This window comes from Rutidosis leptorrhynchoides, chromosome 2 (genome assembly GCF_046630445.1).
Source record: "Rutidosis leptorrhynchoides isolate AG116_Rl617_1_P2 chromosome 2, CSIRO_AGI_Rlap_v1, whole genome shotgun sequence".
NCBI lineage: Eukaryota > Viridiplantae > Streptophyta > Magnoliopsida > Asterales > Asteraceae > Rutidosis > Rutidosis leptorrhynchoides.
In genome coordinates this window covers 497,395,024-497,417,210 of record NC_092334.1, presented here as the reverse complement: position 1 = coordinate 497,417,210, position 22,187 = coordinate 497,395,024, and positions in this window count along the sequence as shown.

Below are 22,187 nucleotides of genomic sequence, written 5' to 3'. Positions count from 1 at the left end.
GAGTGTTAGATAATATGTAAGGCCCAAGTCCAATGTGTATTATGGGCTTAGGTCCATTAGAGTTTGATTAGGTTTATGGTCTTGTACTCTATAAATAAGTAGGGTTTAATATTATCAATAAGATACACAAATAATTCATTATTCAACCGGCATGACAAACTAATTCATGAAACTTTGGAACCATGAGGATCGATAACTATAGAAGATATCCTAGATTCTATGCGAGTGCTATCACATCTATGGCTTTCAAAATGAAGCCTTAAGCTTTCAATTAGCTTGGAGGATTAGAGAAAGGATCCAAGAGGACTACTCTCAGTCGCAAGTTAAAGATGTTTTAGTCTAGGAGTATTGCATATGTACGGAGTTTTAAATAGATGCAATTGATTTCGTAACTTGTGGACTCTGACATACATCTGGAATATTTTGTCCGGAGATAAATAAAATTTTTAGCTATTTCAAAAGAATAAAAAATAGGCAGAATCAAATAAGTTTCCATTGTTAATTCATAAATGAAATTGATGGTCCTTCAAAGGCCAAAAGCTACAAATATTTTTTGTATTCATAGTTCAAGTTTCCAAGGGGCAATTCGTCATCATTTCACTAAAACTAACATTATTTTACTAAGAAACTACGATTTTTTTATACATAAATTGATTGTTAAACTAGCCCTTTTCTATCACAACAGTCGTATATTCCATTTTACAACAATTTTACACCATACATTTGAAGAAACAAATTTTCAACGTACCGTTAAGTCCAATGCAGGTCGGTCATGGGCTTGTGCATATATGTGGTTGTTAAACCGAACGTTCAATAAATTTACTATTTACATAATAATGTCCTTTATAGGTTTGTTTAAGATACGCTTTGATAGTAAATGTTACTCCGTAGTTGTGTTCATATATTTAAGGTAATTTGACCGAATTCATTTAGATTAAGGTGTTGTTTGTTTGTGCAACTGAAAATCTTATTATGTCTTATGTATGTGGACGGGCAGACGTTTTCATTACAGACGGTTTATTTTTTCGAAGACATAAGACAAAATAAGACCTTAAAATGTCTTCAAATTCATAGCTATTATATACAGCTTCCAAAGTTAGAAGACATTTTGTCATTTTGATATTGTATAATTATTTGTAAGATCATCCCCTTCTCCTTCATTCTTTCACCACCCACACACCCACCTCCATTGTTAGCAGTGGCGGAGCTTGAACGTTTCGGTTGGAAGGGCCAAATTTTGTCTAATGTGTGCTATGTTTTTAGCAAAAAAAAAAAACAAAAAAAAAAAAAAACACACGCTAACTTTGGAGGACAAAATTGCATATTTTATACAAATTATAGGTGGCATTACCGATTCTAATTGTACATTATTTAAGTTAACTTCTCAAATTTTAACTTTAAAATTGATTTCATGTTAAAAATGTCCAAGAGATATGAAAGAGTAAGTAAATTGTTGATGAAAACAAAATGTGCGTGCCTTCATCATTTTCGTCATATCTTCTTCATACGGACTCCGATTTAGTTGATTCAAAAGCCCAAACGTCCATAACTCAAAAGACTACAAAATACTATTACTTGCTGAAACTTTTGGAGGGGGCGAGGGCCCCAGCCTGCCCCTAATAAGCTCCGCCCCTGATTGTTAGCGGCCCACCCATCACTGTCAGCGGCGGCACTTCTCTAGCCGCACCTCCCCCGGCAGCGGCGGCGGCACCTCCTCCAGCCCTCTAACCGATCAAAACGATGAATGTTCTTTGACTTTGGGATTTTGATGACTACCCACTTCTTCAGCTGATATGATATTTGAGAACAATGTGTGAAATTTGGTGAAAATATTATTTATGTATATCAAATTAAAAAGTAATACCTGTATAAATGTATTATTTTAATAATGATAATAAAAAGGAAAGTTCGTTACTATAAATGCGTTTGTATAAGTTATACGAAGTTTTGATATTGGCTATATACTATTTGTATATATTGATATCCGGATCTTTTTGAAGGTTTGATTACTTAAAAAAAATATCATAGCTAGCCGACATAAAAACAAAAAGTTTTTAATGATCGGCATGCATACCTTCAAACCACATCTTCTCTACAGATGTGGTTCGCAAATCTTTACACAAAAACATGTTAAATTCAAAGAGCACTAAATGATTTAAAGTAATAAATAAGGGTAGAATAATGAATTTAATAATATTTAGCGGTTTCTTTTTACTAGGGATGGCGCCCGCGGGTAATGGCACGGGTTCTATATACCCGCGACCCGCCCGTCGGGTTTCTTTTTTGCACGTTGAGACCCATTACCCGCCTCCGGGTAAAAACTTTTCGCCCATGCCCGTGACCTACGGATACCGTGACCCGCGGGTAACCCGCGGGTAATAATGATATACAACTTTTTATTAGAAAATTCAAATAATTTTATTAATTATAAAACCATATACACAAACTATATGTATAATGGCGTGAAAATTAAGTTTTTTACTTGTATATAATATTATATTTTTAATCATTATTCAAATACTAGTAAAATAGCTTTTAAATTTAATAATTGTAAGTATTAATTCGTGGGTAAATTAAGAAAAGTCTCATATATTCACGGGTCGGGTTTTAACCGCGACGGGTAGTATATACCCGCGACCCGTCGGCGGGTATAAATTTTTACCCCTACCCGTGCCCGCGGGTATGATTTAATGATTTTACCCGCCCATCGCGGATCGGGTACCCGCGGGTCACAGGTTTTTTCTCGCCCATTGTCATCCCTATTTTTGACAAGTAGTTATAGTTTTAATACAAATATAGTTATTAAGGTGGAGACTTTTTTCTGAAACAATGAGAGAGTTTGATTTTTCTTTGATTTTTTTTTACACTATGTTTTTGAGTTTTGTGATAAAAAGAAATGAAATTTATTTTGAAGATATAAAAGCAAATGAAACGAGAGAAGGTTAGATTTGAATGAAATTTAAACTTAAATCACCCATAAACACCTTTCTTGTTTTATTCATTTAGTACTCCATATTTTTATTTTTAATTTTAATTTAAGACTGTCAAACCCAATTAGTGATGAAGGTTTTGTCTAACTGTTAAATCGACGATTAGTGTACTCTACGGCCAAAATAGAGAGAGTTTTTATTGATGAAAATTTTGTGATACAAGTGAAAAGTTTAATGAGGTTTATTTATAATACAAAAGAAACACGAATCCAACACGAATACGGAATTCTAATTAAAATAGAAATTCTAAACGTCCAAAACAATTTCTTCACGTGAGCCATGTCACATTTGGTGAGGATAAGTCTCCAAACGTGACCATCTTTGTAACAAATCTGATTTTTAGCTCGATCAGAAACTTCACGTTATAACATATGTCCTCACGTTTGGTACATGTCACCAATGATGACAACTAGTCACCATACATGACTTTTGTATGTCTCATTTTCTTTACTTAAATCCTCATTCGCATCCAACAATCTCCCACTTAAAGAAGTATTTAAACAACTCCATGCTAGATCACCATCTTGACTTCATTGAACATACCCATCTATACAATGAAATTTCTTGGGACACGCACAATTCAACCACGACGAGCGAGCATCTTTCGATAAAGAGTACTTCAACTTACTTGTCAAAAAAAAAAAAAAAAAAAACGTAATCAACTAAACTGTAAACTCTTACTTCAATCATCCCACAGTTGCAACGATCTCCCGATGATACAGTCGGATAAAACGATACGGGACACGCAGTACGTCCACACCATGGGAATGAAGACTTTAGACACCTTAAACCGAGCTATAATTCAAACATCGTTACTCGTTTCGGACCAACTCAAACTCTCTCTATCTTTGGCAATCATCTCATTAGACTGTGAGATAGCGGGACGGAGCCCGACCTGACTCTAACAACCCCATTTACCAAGTGATCCATCCTAAACAATAACATCTACTCGATCCATCTTTTCAACAAAGAATAGACCACTTTGTATATTTAAATCTATTGACATAACCATCAAGGCACCAATCAGAATACACTATCACATTGTGACGCCCCGTACAAAACCATCGTGTACGATTCGTCAACAACAGGATCTTTACACGGTCAAGTACTACATGCTGTTTGAAAACCAGTTTGCATTCATAAAAAGATAGCGTTTACAAAAGATAACGTGACACAAAGGTCGTTACAAAGTCATTATTTGAAAATAACATAAGTTACGAATGCAAGATAAAAGTTCCATGATTGAGACATCTCTAAGTAATGCAGCGGAAATCTAACACAGCAGGTGAAATGTCCCGTTCTTATTGATTAAAAACGTTCCATATTAATTGATTTCGTTGCGAGGTTTTGACCTCTATATGAGACCTTTTTTCAAAGACTGCATTCATTTTTAAAACAAACCATAACCTTTATTTCATAAATAAAGATTTAAAAAGCTTTACGTAGATTATCAAATAATGATAATCTAAAATATCCTGTTTACACACGACCATTACATAATGGTTTACAATACAAATATGTTACATCGAAATCAGTTTCTTGAATGCAGTTTTTACACAATATCATACAAACATGGACTCCAAATCTTGTCCTTATTTTAGTATGCAACAGCGGAAGCTCTTAGTATTCACCGAGAATAAACATGCTTTAAACGTCAACAAAAATGTTGGTGAGTTATAGGTTTAACCTATATATATCAAATCGTAACAATAGACTACAAGATTTCATATTTTAATACACATCCCATACATAGAGATAAAAATCATTCATATGATGAACACCTGGTAACCGACATTAACAAGATGCATATATAAGAATATCCCCATCATTTCGGGACACCCCTTCAGATATGATATAAATTTCGAAGTACTAAAGCATCCGGTACTTTGGATGGGGTTTGTTAGGCCCAATAGATCTATCTTTAGGATTCGCGTCAATTAGGGTGTTTGTTCCCTAATTCTTAGATTACCAGACTTAATAAAAAGGGGCATATTCGATTTCGATAATTCAACCATAGAATGTAGTTTCACGTACTTGTGTCTATTTTGTAAATCATTTATAAAACCTGCATGTATTCTCATCCCAAAAATATTAGATTTTAAAAGTGGGACTATAACTCACTTTCACAGATTTTTACTTCGTCGGGAAGTAAGACTTGGCCACTGGTTGATTCACGAACCTATAACAATATATACATATATATCAAAGTATGTTCAAAATATATTTACAACACTTTTAATACATTTTGATGTTTTAAGTTTATTAAGTCAGTTGTCCTCGTTAGTAACCTACAACTAGTTGTCCACAGTTAGATGTACAGAAAAAAAATCGATAAATATTATCTTGAATCAATCCACGACCCAATGTATACGTATCTCAGTATTGATCACAACTCAAACTATATATATATTTTGGAATCAACCTCAACCATGTATAACTAACTCCAACATTCACATATAGAGTGTCTATGGTTGTTCCGCAATATATATATAGATGGGTCGACATCTGTAGCGACCCCGACAAATCGTCAAGTGACGGCGTCGGCTACGTGGGTCCCATTACCTGATTATAAGTCTTTAAGATAACGTTTGACCAAAATATGTCGCCTTCATTTCAAAATAAAGATTGTTTCAAAGTTTACAAGAATTGTTCAACCAAAAGTTAAGTTACAACGTTATAGATACGATTGAAATCTAGGCGACACGGTTTAAAGTAAAGTCAAAAGACGCTCCATGAAATGCATGTATACTCGACATCGGATGCAAGTATCAAATAGTAAGCGGAAGCATGTTTCACATATCGTGCAAGACCTGAGAAAAACATAGAAATCTATCAACGAAAACGTTGGTGAAATCATAGGTTTAAGTAAGTAAGTACAAGTGAACCACAAGATTTGCATCAATGAAATAATAGTAATACATTCCAAAAGTTTGTTTCACGAGCACCCAATTATCAAAGCTTAACATTCCTTCCATTGTATACCCCATCACTTAGTGCTAGAACAAACACTGATTCTCGAAAATATATTTCATCCGTAGACGGTAGCGAACCGTCAAGGATGAGGGTTGTCAACCCATATGGCCATATAACATAAGTTCTCGCTTACACCCGGCAAGTGTAACTAATGATAATCGAATTGAGGATTTTTGTTCTAAACTCGTATGTAGAATGTTTGTTTTCCCGTTCTTGTGTTCACTTAGTTCAAAAGAATCGTTTATGTTTTCTCATCCCAAATATAAGTTCAAAAAGAGTAAAAGTGGGACTATGATCTCACCTTTGATTGCAAGAGTAAATAAGTACTTCAACAAGTAACGTGCGTAAAGAACAACGCTAGTCTCGACCTAAACAAATAGGTTGTATCAATAACGGTAGTCACGAAGGGTCAAAGTTGTTCAATTAGTCCTATGGCTCGACACGACTCGATTATGTAGCATGTGAAGCAAATTGTCAAGTTTCATGCAAGATACAAGTATAAAAGCATGTTAGGAAGATTGCATAATTAATTGATTAAGTTTGACAAAAAGTCAAACTTGGTCGGGTCAAAGTCAACGAAAAAGTCAACATGTTCGGGTCGGGTCTCGGACAAATTTTCTATGCTAGTTATTCATATATAAGCATGTTAGAACAAGTTGCATGCGAATTGGAAGTCTAAAACATGGCAAACATTTCACGTGAAACGGACATTGGAGACAGAAGCTGGGCACGGCTTATGCCGCGCCGCGGCCAGGCCTGTCGCGCCGCGACAATGGCCGTGGCCTGGTCCCAGGCCTGTTTCACTTGTTCAAGACTTGGTCAATTTTCAAACAAACGCAAAACTCAAACCGTAAACAACTAGAAGACGTATCTTATACCGTTGGAAAGCTCTTTTGACAAGGAACACAACTAAACATGTTTCACCAAACAAAAACATCATTTATAATAGCCGAAAACTCATCAAGTGATCATTAAACGTTCATTTTTAAGGTTTCAAGTTCTTCAAATGCAATTTGAGTTTCGGGAAACCAATTCACACATATAATATGCCGTTTTGAAGGTAATGAAACATACATTACAACTAAACACTAATAATTAACATTCCATGGCATTCAAGCATCCAAAAATTCATGTCAAGAACTATCAAACCCTAGTCAAACATCTCAAAATCAATAATCATGTTTTTGGAGTTTCCTTAATCAACCTATACATCAAAATGAAGCTAATGATACTAGTAACACTTTTAAAACATGCACTTTAACAATCTAACAACATATGATCATCCAAAATTCAAGAACAACACACCAAAATTCAAGTTCATGCTAGTTACACTAAAACAACGAGATCGAGCATATAAATCATATATTCATGTTAGACTTGAGCCATAGACACTAATTAGCACTTTTATAAGTTAAAAACATCAAGAACACAAAATCTAGTGATTTTAGAAAGTTACCCAAATGAGATGAAGTTGGTACCAAAATGAAGAGGATGAAGAGAGGATCACGAATATGTAATTTGTTTTGTTGCTAGCTCCCTAAACCGAATTTAGATGATGATTTTGTGTTTGAGGTTTTGAGAGAATAAAAATGGAAGTAATGAAATGGGGAGGTTGGAATGAATGGAGGAGGGTGAAGGTTGACTAGTTGACCTAGTCATCTCTTTGCCCTCTTGGCAAGTTTAGTCCCTTAAGTTTCAAAGCGGGTGCGGGAATTAACCAAACGAATATTTTAAAAACGCTCAAGTAACGAGTTATGTTATAATTAAATAACGAGAATATTATGAACGTTCGTCAACGAAAACTACGAATTTAAATAACAAAGGATATTATTTAAAAAAAAAAGACAGTGTTAAAAATAAATTTAACGGAAAAACGCGGGATGTTACATTACCTACACCTTAAAAGAAATTTCGTCCCGAAATTTAGTTGGAAGTAGTAGTCGTTGTTTCTTCCTCGAGATCTTGCGTTGTCGGTTCTACGAATAAGTGAAGGTACGTTCTTGAGGGTTCTCATGAATTTGGATAGTCAGGGTTTTACGTTGCATTAAGGTTCGGTTTTTACGATCTCCGGTTTCAACTGGTTTTCCTATGAAGAGAAGTTTGTCATCGATAGTTGATGTATCCAGCAGGATTGCACGTTCCTGTTCCGCAGGACACGTTTCTAAGTTTGTTACACGAAATGTAGGGTAAACGGAAACTTAATTGAGTCGGAAGTTCTAAACGGTAGGGAGCGGTTCCAATACGCCCCAAGGTTTCAAAAGGGTTAACATGTCACGGGTTTAACTTTCCCTGATTCCCGAAACGGATTACACCCTTCCAAGGTGCGGGTTCTCAATATTACGTGGTTACACACTGGGATTTGTGAGGTTCTCCTCTAAGTTTGGTATAACTCTTCTGGCGACAATGGGTTGTCTCGAGCCCTTCTAGGACTTGAACGATCTCAATTGTTGTTTCTTGATGGAGTTCAGATTTCGGTGGTTGATGCTTTGGTTAAATGAACAGGGGTATGACATTAGCGGTCATATAAGGTTTCGAAAAGTGCGCGTGAACACACGAGTGGTAACTACTGTAGTAAGAGTGGTCTACTAAAGGTGACAATACGAGTTTGTGAGATGTCTTTCCAAGACGTAAATCGTTCGTTTGCTCGGTTCGTCAGTTTGTGGGTGGTACGCGGTACTCATGTCTAAGCAGGTTCCCAAGGTTTCTTGTAAAACTAGAAGTGAAACGAGTATTTCGATACAGAATAATTGACAAAGATACACCGTGTTGGAATAGAATCTCTTAAGATACGTTTGAACAAGTTAGTTAGGGTTCGAAAAATGTTCGTTAGGACTATTCACCCTCGTGGCGAATACTTATGTAATATGAGGAGTTTCTCTATCCATGGAGAAATGTTACAAGGAGTTTCTTTAAACGGAAATGCGAACGGTAAAGATAGTAGTGAAATGAGGACTTAGAATAGGATGAGTTTACATCTCGAGGTTGCTATAACGTGCCTCTAGTTGTCAAAAGTTGAAGTCTGAAAGAGAAACGAGGTAGTACACGTAGTTGTATAGTTCGGGGTTGAATAATAGTTGACCGATTATCAGAAACACAAGGGCGTTAAGTCAAAGAAGAGTGAAGTATCGTTGGATTGTGTGTTATCTTACTTTCCAGTAATATCAGACGGTAACGGTGAAATAACAGAGGTATGTAGTGTGGTACGTGATGACAAGAATATTGATCGGATCCACAATTTAGTATTCGAATTCTTCGTGCAAAATAACGAATTTCCGTCTCGTTGATTTCGAGTCGAGGGAGTATGCCTTTCGGCGTCCAAGTAGAAATATTTCCATATTTGAGTCCCATCTGGTGTTGTACGAATTTAGTTAGAAATGTTGGTGTGAAGAATCACGCTCAAGGTTCGATCGCGGAGAGATTAAAGTCGTGTAATACGAGAAAAGTCAGAAATGAATCTTCGGTAACAACCGGTGAGATCTAAGATTTTTACGAATACAAGTCTGAGTTGGGAGAGTTTCCTGATTACATGTGGCTTGATTTCGAGATTGATTGTAATGCCTTGACCATTAACTTCATGGTCTAGAAAATTGGACTTCGTTCAACAGAAATTCTCACTCGGAGAATTTGGTATAAAGTTGCTCTTTTCTCATAAGTTCGAGCGTAAGATGGTGATGTTGTTCGTTTTCCTTCTTTACTTAAATAAGTTAAGATGTCATCTATAAATACGATAACAGATTAGTCTATATGAATTTGCATACGCGGTTCAAGAGGTTTATGGATACGGGCGAGCCCTAAATAAATCAAGCGGTACTAAGAGAGATTTACAACTAACGTTGCGAGTTCGGAAAAATGGCTTAGGAGACATCGTCTCCCTTAACCCCCAATTGGTGATAACCGGAACGGAGGTCGATTTGGAATACACACGAGTTTTACGCAAATAATCATGAGGTCATGGATACGAGAAAGAGGGTATCGGTTTCCAACCGAAAATTACTCAGTCCACAATAATCTATACAAGATGATGGGGAAACATATTTTTATTTTTTTTTTTTTTTTTTTTTTTTTTTAACGAATAGGTTCCGAGCTCCCTAGTTCTATAGGTGTCAAGTCAAAAGTCTTAACGTATTTCCTCCAATAAAATTTATAGGCACACAATATTTTTCCGTCGGTCACTTAAATCGTCTAAGTAGTATCTGGGGGAAAGAGGTGGAATATAAAGAGCATGAGTCAAATCCTTGGTTATAAAACGTCTAGCGGTAATCGAATCGAACAAGTATGAAATATACGGTTTGTTGTGAAGAAACGTACCCGTTACTAGTCCATCGTCGTTCCGGGCATCCTTGGTGTCGATGTCGAAGGTTCAACGGCGTGCGTTGGGGTTGATTTTCTTATTTGGGCACACATTCCTAAAATGACCCAGTTGGCCACATTCGAAGCAAGCACCCGTTCTGTGTGCGTTGGGCATCTTTCGAGCGACGGGTCCTTGGCGCCGGTGGCGAAACCTGCCACATCCTTCAAAGTGATGTTTGTGGCATTCGTCACAAAAAGGCAGTTTTCCGGCATAGCCTTTCTTGTCGTTGGAGGTAAAAGGCTTCTTGGCGGGGTTGTTGTTATTGTTGTGGTTGCTTGATTGAGAGGCTTCCCATGTTCTTTTGTTGTTACTCGGGTGGTTCTCGACCATTGGTGCCGGTGCTTCCATTTCATTCACCGTTTCTAAGGCTTGGCGGGCCATTGTTAAAGCCTCTTGTAGGTTAGTGGGTTGAGATGTCATTACCTTGCGTTGAATGCTCTTAGGGAGGCCATCCATGTAAAGTTCGACTCTTAGGGATTCGGGAGTCATGAGAATTGGACACATCGAGACTAGTTCGGTAAACCGTTGATTATAAGCCTTGAGGTCATTTCCGGCCGTCTTTAAATTCCTTAGACCCTGTTCGAGCCTTCGAGTCTCGTCGCGCGGGAAGTATTCGGTGATCATTCTTTCTCTTAATTCGGTCCAAGAGAGTGTGTGGGCTTCATCGCTTCCCACTAATTGTACATACGTGTTCCACCATGAGAGAGCAATACCGGTGAAAGTGAGGGTGGAAAACTTGACCTTATCTTGGTCTCGACAACCGCTTGTGTTAAAAACGGTCTCCATTTGTTCAAACCATCGGGTGAGAGTAACCGGTCCCCCGGTTCCATCGAAAGTGGGAGGATTGTACTTCATGAAGTTCTTGTAGGAGCAACCTTCGATTGAATTACCGGCTCCATGATTGTTGTTGTTAGAAAAGTGATCGGCCACGGCCGTACCCACGGCGGTGGTTATCATTCGTTGAAGAGCTTGTTCTAGAGTTTCGAGAGGAGTATTTTGTTGACCTTGGTGAGCCATTGTTCCTTCATGAGACAAGAATATCGTTGGTTAGTATTTTCAACAATACTAACCGTGGCATGGAATAAGGATAGAGAGAAAATTTTCCTTGACTCGCCTTAAATTCTCTATGTCATAATGTCGGAACGTCCATGTGAATCACCGTAATATAATCCCGGAAATTATATTACCCTGATTCTCATGTGCATTTAACATTACTTCATAAAGTCAAGGTGGCGCATCAACAAAATTTATCAACGTAAGATCAAGATCGAATACGAGTTAGATATGATAGAAGAGTTCGAGTATAAATGCACAATTAGTCAAATAATTCCTACTTCAGTCTATATGCCGGTTGTAGTCTAGATTCACCTATGTACCCTATGACTCGGGGTGAACACAAATGAACTCTAAATCCCTACAACCAAGGCTCTGATACCACCTGTAGCGACCCCGACAAATCGTCAAGTGACGGCGTCGGCTACGTGGGTCCCATTACCTGATTATAAGTCTTTAAGATAACGTTTGACCAAAATATGTCGCCTTCATTTCAAAATAAAGATTGTTTCAAAGTTTACAAGAATTGTTCAACCAAAAGTTAAGTTACAACATTATAGATACGATTGAAATCTAGGCGACACGGTTTAAAGTAAAGTCAAAAGACGCTCCATGAAATGCATGTATACTCGACATCGGATGCAAGTATCAAATAGTAAGCGGAAGCATGTTTCACATATCGTGCAAGACCTGAGAAAAACATAGAAATCTATCAACGAAAATGTTGGTGAAATCATAGGTTTAAGTAAGTAAGTACAAGTGAACCACAAGATTTGCATCAATGAAATAATAGTAATACATTCCAAAAGTTTGTTTCACGAGCACCCAATTATCAAAGCTTAACATTCCTTCCATTGTATACCCCATCACTTAGTGCTAGAACAAACACTGATTCTCGAAAATATATTTCATCCGTAGACGGTAGCGAACCGTCAAGGATGAGGGTTGTCAACCCATATGGCCATATAACATAAGTTCTCGCTTACACCCGGCAAGTGTAACTAATGATAATCGAATTGAGGATTTTTGTTCTAAACTCGTATGTAGAATGTTTGTTTTCCCGTTCTTGTGTTCACTTAGTTCAAAAGAATCGTTTATGTTTTCTCATCCCAAATATAAGTTCAAAAAGAGTAAAAGTGGGACTATGATCTCACCTTTGATTGCAAGAGTAAATAAGTACTTCAACAAGTAACGTGCGTAAAGAACAACGCTAGTCTCGACCTAAACAAATAGGTTGTATCAATAACGGTAGTCACGAAGGGTCAAAGTTGTTCAATTAGTCCTATGGCTCGACACGACTCGATTATGTAGCATGTGAAGCAAATTGTCAAGTTTCATGCAAGATACAAGTATAAAAGCATGTTAGGAAGATTGCATAATTAATTGATTAAGTTTGACAAAAAGTCAAACTTGGTCGGGTCAAAGTCAACGAAAAAGTCAACATGTTCGGGTCGGGTCTCGGACAAATTTTCTATGCTAGTTATTCATATATAAGCATGTTAGAACAAGTTGCATGCGAATTGGAAGTCTAAAACATGGCAAACATTTCACGTGAAACGGACATTGGAGACAGAAGCTGGGCACGGCTTATGCCGCGCCGCGGCCAGGCCTGTCGCGCCGCGACAATGGCCGTGGCCTGGTCCCAGGCCTGATTCACTTGTTCAAGACTTGGTCAATTTTCAAACAAACGCAAAACTCAAACCGTAAACAACTAGAAGACGTATCTTATACCGTTGGAAAGCTCTTTTGACAAGGAACACAACTAAACATGTTTCACCAAACAAAAACATCATTTATAATAGCCGAAAACTCATCAAGTGATCATTAAACGTTCATTTTTAAGGTTTCAAGTTCTTCAAATGCAATTTGAGTTTCGGGAAACCAATTCACACATATAATATGCCGTTTTGAAGGTAATGAAACATACATTACAACTAAACACTAATAATTAACATTCCATGGCATTCAAGCATCCAAAAATTCATGTCAAGAACTATCAAACCCTAGTCAAACATCTCAAAATCAATAATCATGTTTTTGGAGTTTCCTTAATCAACCTATACATCAAAATGAAGCTAATGATACTAGTAACACTTTTAAAACATGCACTTTAACAATCTAACAACATATGATCATCCAAAATTCAAGAACAACACACCAAAATTCAAGTTCATGCTAGTTACACTAAAACAACGAGATCGAGCATATAAATCATATATTCATGTTAGACTTGAGCCATAGACACTAATTAGCACTTTTATAAGTTAAAAACATCAAGAACACAAAATCTAGTGATTTTAGAAAGTTACCCAAATGAGATGAAGTTGGTACCAAAATGAAGAGGATGAAGAGAGGATCACGAATATGTAATTTGTTTTGTTGCTAGCTCCCTAAACCGAATTTAGATGATGATTTTGTGTTTGAGGTTTTGAGAGAATAAAAATGGAAGTAATGAAATGGGGAGGTTGGAATGAATGGAGGAGGGTGAAGGTTGACTAGTTGACCTAGTCATCTCTTTGCCCTCTTGGCAAGTTTAGTCCCTTAAGTTTCAAAGCGGGTGCGGGAATTAACCAAACGAATATTTTAAAAACGCTCAAGTAACGAGTTATGTTATAATTAAATAACGAGAATATTATGAACGTTCGTCAACGGAAACTACGAATTTAAATAACAAAGGATATTATTTAAAAAAAAAGACAGTGTTAAAAATAAATTTAACGGAAAAATGCGGGATGTTACAACATCATAGGTCGAAACATTGTATACGTGTCTATGGTATCTCAAGATTACATAATATACAATATAAGTTGATTAGGTTATGGTTGGAATAGATTTATTACTAACTTTCACGTAGGTAAAATGAGTAGTTTTTATCAATCTTGTTTTACTCGCCATTTCTTCGTTTCTAATCCGTTTTGAGTGATTCCAGTGGCCACGGTTTCGTATTGAACTTAAATTTATGAATCTAAATAGAAAAAGTATAAGTTTATAGTCGGAAATACAAGTTACAAGTCATTTTTGAAAGAGGTAGTCATTTCCGTCGAAAGAACGACATCTTGATGACCATTTTGAAAAACATACTTTCACTTTGAGTTTAACCATGATTTTTGGATATAGTTTTATGTTCATAAGAAAAATCATTTTTCCAGAAGTATAGCTTTTAAATCAAAGTTCTTTTTAGCTTTTAATTATCCCAACCAAAACAGCCCCCGGTTTTACTACGACGGCGTATATCCAGTTTTATGGTGTTTATCGTGTTTTCGGGTTTTAAATCATTAAGTTAGCATATCATATAGATATAGAAAATGTGTTTAGTTTATTTTAAAAGTCTAATTAGAAGGATTAACTTTATTTGCGAACAAGTTTAGAATTAACTAAACTATGTTCTAGTGATTACAAGTTTATAACGTTGAATAAGACAGCTTTTTATGTATGAATCGAATGATGTTATGAACATCATTACTACCTCAAGTTCCTTGGATAAACCTACTGGAAATGAGAAAAATGGATCTAGCTTCAAAGGATCCTTGGATGGCTTGAAAGTTCTTGAAGCAGAATCATGACACGAAAACAATTTCAAGTAAGATTTCCACTCGAAATAAGATTGTTATAGTTATAGAAATTGAATTAAAGTTTGAATATGATTGTTACCTTGTATTAGAAAGATAACCTACTGTAAGTAACAAAGTGTGACGACCCGGAAATTTCCGACCAAATTTAAACTTAACCTTTATATGTTTCTGACACGATAAGCAGAATTTGTAATGTTGAATCTCAAAAAGTTTAGAACTACATTCATGTAATCAATTACCCTTTGACCGTGTTCAACGATTCACGAACAATTATGTGTATATAGATATGTATATATAATATATAATATTAACTGAAAACATTAACAAAGTATTAGATATATGATACTTTACATAAACATATTTGTTTCGATATATTTATCGACAGAATTAAGAGATAATATCAAATGATTGAATTATCAGATACATTATGATATGATTACGGGCCTATGTTATGAGGTCCACTGTGATTTAAGAAATCTATTTTTTTTTTTTGACAACTCATTACTTAACCAGTATGATAAAGATAACGATATTTATATTTTATTTTATTAAATATATATATATATATATAACGATTTAAATTAATATTATATATATTTTTATACGCGTATTATACGTACATAGTTTTATACTTTTACTATACTTTAACTTTACCTTTACTTTACTTTTACTTTACTTTAACTTTAATAATTCATACTTTAATAATTCACTTTAATAATTCATACTTTAATAATTCACTTTAATAATTCATACTTTAATAATTCACTTTAATAATTCACTTTAATAATTCAAAAATCTATTATAAATAGAATTCAATAGGTTTCATTATTTCATAGAAACTTGAAAATATATTTCTCTAAACTCTCTCAATCGAATTACATATATATATATATATATATATATTTACTTAGTATTATTTCAAGATATTATTAGTGTACATAAAATACTACGACGGAGTTATATTCAGACGATTTCAAAATAAGTTTTCAAATGGGATAGAGCTAAGGAAATTATGGGTTATAGCTATGAAGGTTATGGGTATTGATCGAGGGTATTGCTCGTGAGGTCAACCTAACATTTATCATTTTCGTTGCGTCTACGTACTTTCCTGCAATATTGAATCACAATATTGATACGTGAGCATTCATATCTTATATTTTATATATTAATAGTGTATCCCTGACTAGTGCTCGAGTATATATGATTAGGCATGTTTGTATGCTTAGTTTCGTCGTTAAATAGTTTATGATAAATCACGAATTTGATACATATGCTACTGAGATAAGTTATATGATATGCATGTCGTTGAAAATCTGAAGAAAAAAAATTAATAACTTTTCATTTAAAAATCGTGTGGTTTCGATGAATGGATTAAAAGATATGGTCAACTGAATTATCATTAATTTTAATATTATTATTAAAACGATTATTATAACTGTTATCAGTTGATGTTATTACTAAAATTATCTTTATTACTAAAAATTAATATTTTTATTGAAACTATCATTTTATTATTTTTATCATTATTATTATTATCAATATTATTTTATCAAATAAATATGCGTACAAAGATATTTTTACCACACGTAATGTAATTACATTAATAATACATACCACTATATTTTTATGATATTAAGTGAATTTTATAAATTTTATTATTTGAGATATATAAAAGTATATTTTTATCATATATGAATTTTAATATAAATTTTTATTTATTAATAAATGACTTGTATTATTTAGTATAATAAGATCTGATAAATATATTTAAATATATAAAACTACTATATATAAGTTATATAATAAACATGTATAGATTTTGGAAGTCATTTTGGGTCAAGTTGACTTTTGTTGACTTTTGCATGTCGGTCTCGAGCATTAGGATTGTGATACACTACGACTTGACCAAAATTGTTAGACAGATATTGACCAACATATAAATATATATACTTAATATAGGTTCGTGAATCCGAGACAAACACTGCACTTGTTCAGTGCCGTCATATACATAATTGCTACGAAATACAGTATTGTGAGTTTCATTTGCTCCCTTTTTATATATATTTTTGAGCTGAGAATACATGCGCTGATTTATAAATGTTTTACGAAATAGGCACAAGTACTAAAACTAATTCTATGTGGGTTTAAACCAGAAATATACCCTTATCTTGGTAACATTAAACTACTTGTCTATGTACGGTAGGCGCGAATCCTAAAGATAGATCTATTGGGTCTGACAAACCCCATCCTGACTATGGGATGCTTTAGTACTTCGAGGTTATTTTAAACACACCTGATCTGGTGTACTTCAGAGGGTAAAACATGAAAGTTAAAGCTTGTTACCGGGTGCCTACAACTTATAGAATACTTTTATACACTTGCGAGTGTACGGATATTTATAGAAACTGAAATCTTGTGGTCTATTACTATTACGGAAATGATGGATTATGATAAACTAATGAACTCACCAACCTTTTGGTTGACACTTTAAAGCATGTTTATTCTCAGGTATTAAAGAATTCTTCCGCTGTGCATTAGCTCATTTTAAGGATATTACTTGGAGTCATTCAAGACATACTTTGAAAGACGTTGCATTCGAGTCGTTGAGTTCATCAAGATTAATATTAAGTCAATTATAGTTGGATGTAATATGAAATGGTATGCATGCCGTCAATTTTTGATATAAAGAAAGTTTGTCTTTTAAAAACGAATGCAATGTTTGTAAAACGTATCATATAGAGGTCAAATACCTCGCGATGTAATCAACTATTATGAATCGTTTATAATGTATATGAACGGGTCCTTTCAGTTGGTATCAGAGCGGTGGTCTTAGCGAACCAGGTCTTGCATTAGTGTGTCTAACTGATAGTTGTTAAGATGCATTAGTGAGTTTGGACTTCGACCGTGTCTGCATGTCAAAAGTTTTGCTTATCATTTTTAGTCAGAAATCATCTACTTACCATCCTTAGGAAATTACCTGCTTATCATTCTTAAGTCTAGACGCATTTTCCTACATTTATTGCATAATAGTGTATAGACGAATTCTTATCTTAGCATATCTGTTACTGTGAGCTTTGACTGACATCTTTCAAAGATTCCTCCGTAATTTATGGGATTTTGGTATTATATATACATATGTAAATTATATATTGAAGAATACTAAATCTAAATTCTACAATCTATTTCTTACCAAAAAAATTCTTTCCCTGATCATACAAGATGGATCCCTCAACCAGTTCGAGTTCCTCGGATTCCGACAGCTATGCCGATATGGATTTCCACATGAGCTCCGAAAGCAGCGTGACCGGAATGGATCAACCAATTAGCCATCATCTATTCTGGATGAATTGAGAATGGGTTCGTAGCCTCCTTAATCATTGGAGACAAGAAGAAGGTGATCCCTTCCATCCACCACATTGCCCTCTTGGCAATGAACCTGAAGCACTTACCGGCGAACCTGTCCGAAACACCATTTTCTCTCTCATTTCCAGAGTATCTCGTCATGATTATATACTACACCAAATTCTAGATCTTATTTATCCACTCGTCCGAACCGACAATCACCCCGGTGTAATAGAAGAAGTCAACGAGCTTCGCGCTCGGGTAGTGGCTTTGGAGAATATAGTGCAAAGGTTACAAACACCAGCAGTAGCACCAGCAGCATAACCAGTACCACCATCAACAACATCAACAGTACCATTACCACCACCAACAACAACCGCATCGCAAACCTCAACTTCACAATCTGTCCCACGAGCATCGACGTCATACGCCATGTAGATACCAAGGAATACCACAACGATGAAGTATTGATTCATAACTTCATTGGGGAAACATTCTACGGCGATTATGTAATTTCTAAAGTTTAGAAATTATCTATCTTAGCCTTAACCATAAATTAAATGAGTTTAATTTAATATTAACTCATTAAATCAATATTACATCTGAAGAAATATACACATATATATTTCCATAAAGACTGTAATAAAATTCTTTTGTACAAAATATTAATTGTGAAATTTTTTTTAACGGGTAGGTAATACCCGAGAGATATATAAATTCACAATTAATATGTTACATTCTTCGAATCTGATTCAGCAAATAATCCATTATACTCCCTACTTTCACAACAATATACATTCTTTTATAGAAATCAAAACAACCATACTCATTCAAAATCTAATTACATATTCTGATTTTGAAATCTCAGAATTCGATTCAAGATATAACCGAAAGCATCACTCTTAGATTCCTACATCTTTCAAAACTATACTTTGACTTCAAAACTGTCCTAGAACCTCATTTCTATTCATGGAACTCACAAAAATATTTGTATCATTCAAAATCTTAGAACATCATATGCATATTAACAATTACAATATGTGTTCAAACACTTCGAAATTCCTAAAGACATGCGAGATGATGATCCAACCACATATTACCCACTGTCATGCATCTGAAAAGCTCTCGAAACCAAAGTTATAGTTTAACACGTATCCGTGTCAGATCCTTTGATATTTATTACCAAATATAATTTTTCAATCTCTTTCCAAAATAGACAGTTTTGTCACAGCTCCAGCAAATCATCTTCATTTGTTTATACGAATAAACCTTATTATAACAATTACCCCTTCATCATTGTTACCGGAGAACCTTTCATATCTCGCCACATTAGCAGTAAACTTATCAACAACTTCATTAACCTTCGACTTAAGCCTCTCCGAAAAGCCACTATACTTATTCATTAAAACCCCATCATGTACTCACCTACATCCTGTAACAATAATTGTCACACCAACTACTGGGAATTAGCAATCAGTATTTTGAATTTCGCGACAATTTTACGTCAAAAGTTATACATATAACGTCTATCTCCTAGACTTACATACTTCGAATGTGAATTTTCTGAAAAAAAACATCCCAAACTATGAACTAGTTCTCCAAAATTGGAAAAATGCTGATGAAGCAGCAAAAACTGTAAATGACTTTAACAGTCAAAAGTTTGATGATAAAGAATAGTATGGTGGTAAAGCTGAGAAAAAAAGAAGGTTTGAAACTGGAAAACGGATTGAGCAGACCATGAAGGAGGCTGTGGACAAATCACAAAGACTAAACCTGCCTTCAAAGGATCCAAATAATTCAGTATCTACTGAAATCGTTAGCAAACACCTTACTTCTTATTCTAAACCTTCACAGACAAATCTTCTTCATCATCCATATTATCGTATCTTTTATTATAATATCTTCGATATTCCTGAAGATATTTTCACAACTATTCTTATCCGATATCTTTTATTTCTTCGCAATATCTGCGTTACAACATAAAAAGAAACTGTGTTAGTTTCTAAATTTAAAAAAAAAATTGAATTTAAAATAGGAATGTTTTTGAAGTAGTGTTGGGAACTGAAGCATGAGTTAGTATAATATAATGACACTTGATCAACGTGATTATATTACAGTAAGTCATGCTGAGTTTCTAATGGAACGTGATGATTCACAGAACATACCGTCATCATGTACTGTTTACACGACTCTTACATTCTACCCAATTTTCAAACATATTAAGAACATATCATCTTGATAGCTCTATATTTTCGGATATTCTGGTAATTTGCCAAATCAAGATCGTGCCATTACGATTTTCTTCTTGGAACATTAACTATGTTCATCCAAAAATTCATATCTACGAATTCTGGACTATTATCCGCTTGACTTAAGATCGGGAAGAGAAAATGAAAGCATGAAGCTCCGAAATATAATGGAGAATATAAAGCCCGATAACAACCCCGAAATTACAAAACGTGTATATAAATGCGTATAGCAATATAAAGACACGGGAGAATGAAAAACACAATAACCCCAAGGTAATGGTAGAAGAAAATAACTTCCTCCGGTGGTAGATGAAAAAGAAGAATGACAGATATGAAAGTTAAAAGTATTTCAAGAATCAATACTGGATGAAGCATATTAACGACTGCTTTAAAGTATGAATTGGGGAGAAAGACTAGAAGGTGTGAGCTGTGGAAATAAAGAAACGAAGGGGGTGGAATTATAGTAAAATATCAGACAGAGAAATCGAGATAGATTATCGCATTTAATCAAAGAAGATCCTGATTTCCTTAATCGCCGAAGAACCAAATCTTATTGCGAAGATTTTCTTTAAATCCCATGAATTCCGGAAATCAATCATAACTACGTCGTCGGTTAAAACGAATATACGTTTACTCATTTCACTCTCTTGCGATAGCTTCACTTATACTCTTCGCGTAATCAAATTGTTTTATCTATATTACTCAATGATGATAAAACTCTATTTATCAACTCATATTCGTCATGAAAACATTTTTATAGTTAGCCATGACGACCTCGATCAAATTTCGGGACGAAATTTCTTTAACGGGTAGGTACTGTGACGACCCGGAAATTTCCGACCAAATTTAAACTTAACCTTTATATGTTTCTGACACGATAAGAAGAATTTGTAATGTTGAATCTCAAAAAGTTTAGAACTACATTCATGTAATCAATTACCCTTTGACCGTGTTCGACGATTCACGAACAATTATGTGTATATAGATATGTATATATAATGTATAATATTAACTGAAAACATTAACAAAGTATTAGATATAAGATACTTTACATAAATATATTTGTTTCGATATATTTATCGACAGAATTAAGAGATAATATCAAATGATTGAATTATCAGATACATTATGATATGATTACGGGCCTATGTTATGAGGTCCACTGTGATTTAAGAAATCTATTTTTTTTTTTGACAACTCATTACTTAACCAGTATGATAAAGATAACGATATTTATATTTTATTTTATTAAATATATATATATATAACGATTTAAATTAATATTATATATATTTTTATACGCGTATTATACGTACATAGTTTTATACTTTTACTATACTTTAACTTTACCTTTACTTTACTTTTACTTTACTTTAACTTTAATAATTCATACTTTAATAATTCACTTTAATAATTCATACTTTAATAATTCACTTTAATAATTCATACTTTAATAATTCACTTTAATAATTCATACTTTAATAATTCACTTTAATAATTCACTTTAATAATTCAAAAATCTATTATAAATAGAATTCAATAGGTTTCATTATTTCATAGAAACTTGAAAATATATTTCTCTAAACTCTCTCAATCGAATTACATATATATATATATATATATATATATATATATTTACTTAGTATTATTTCAAGAT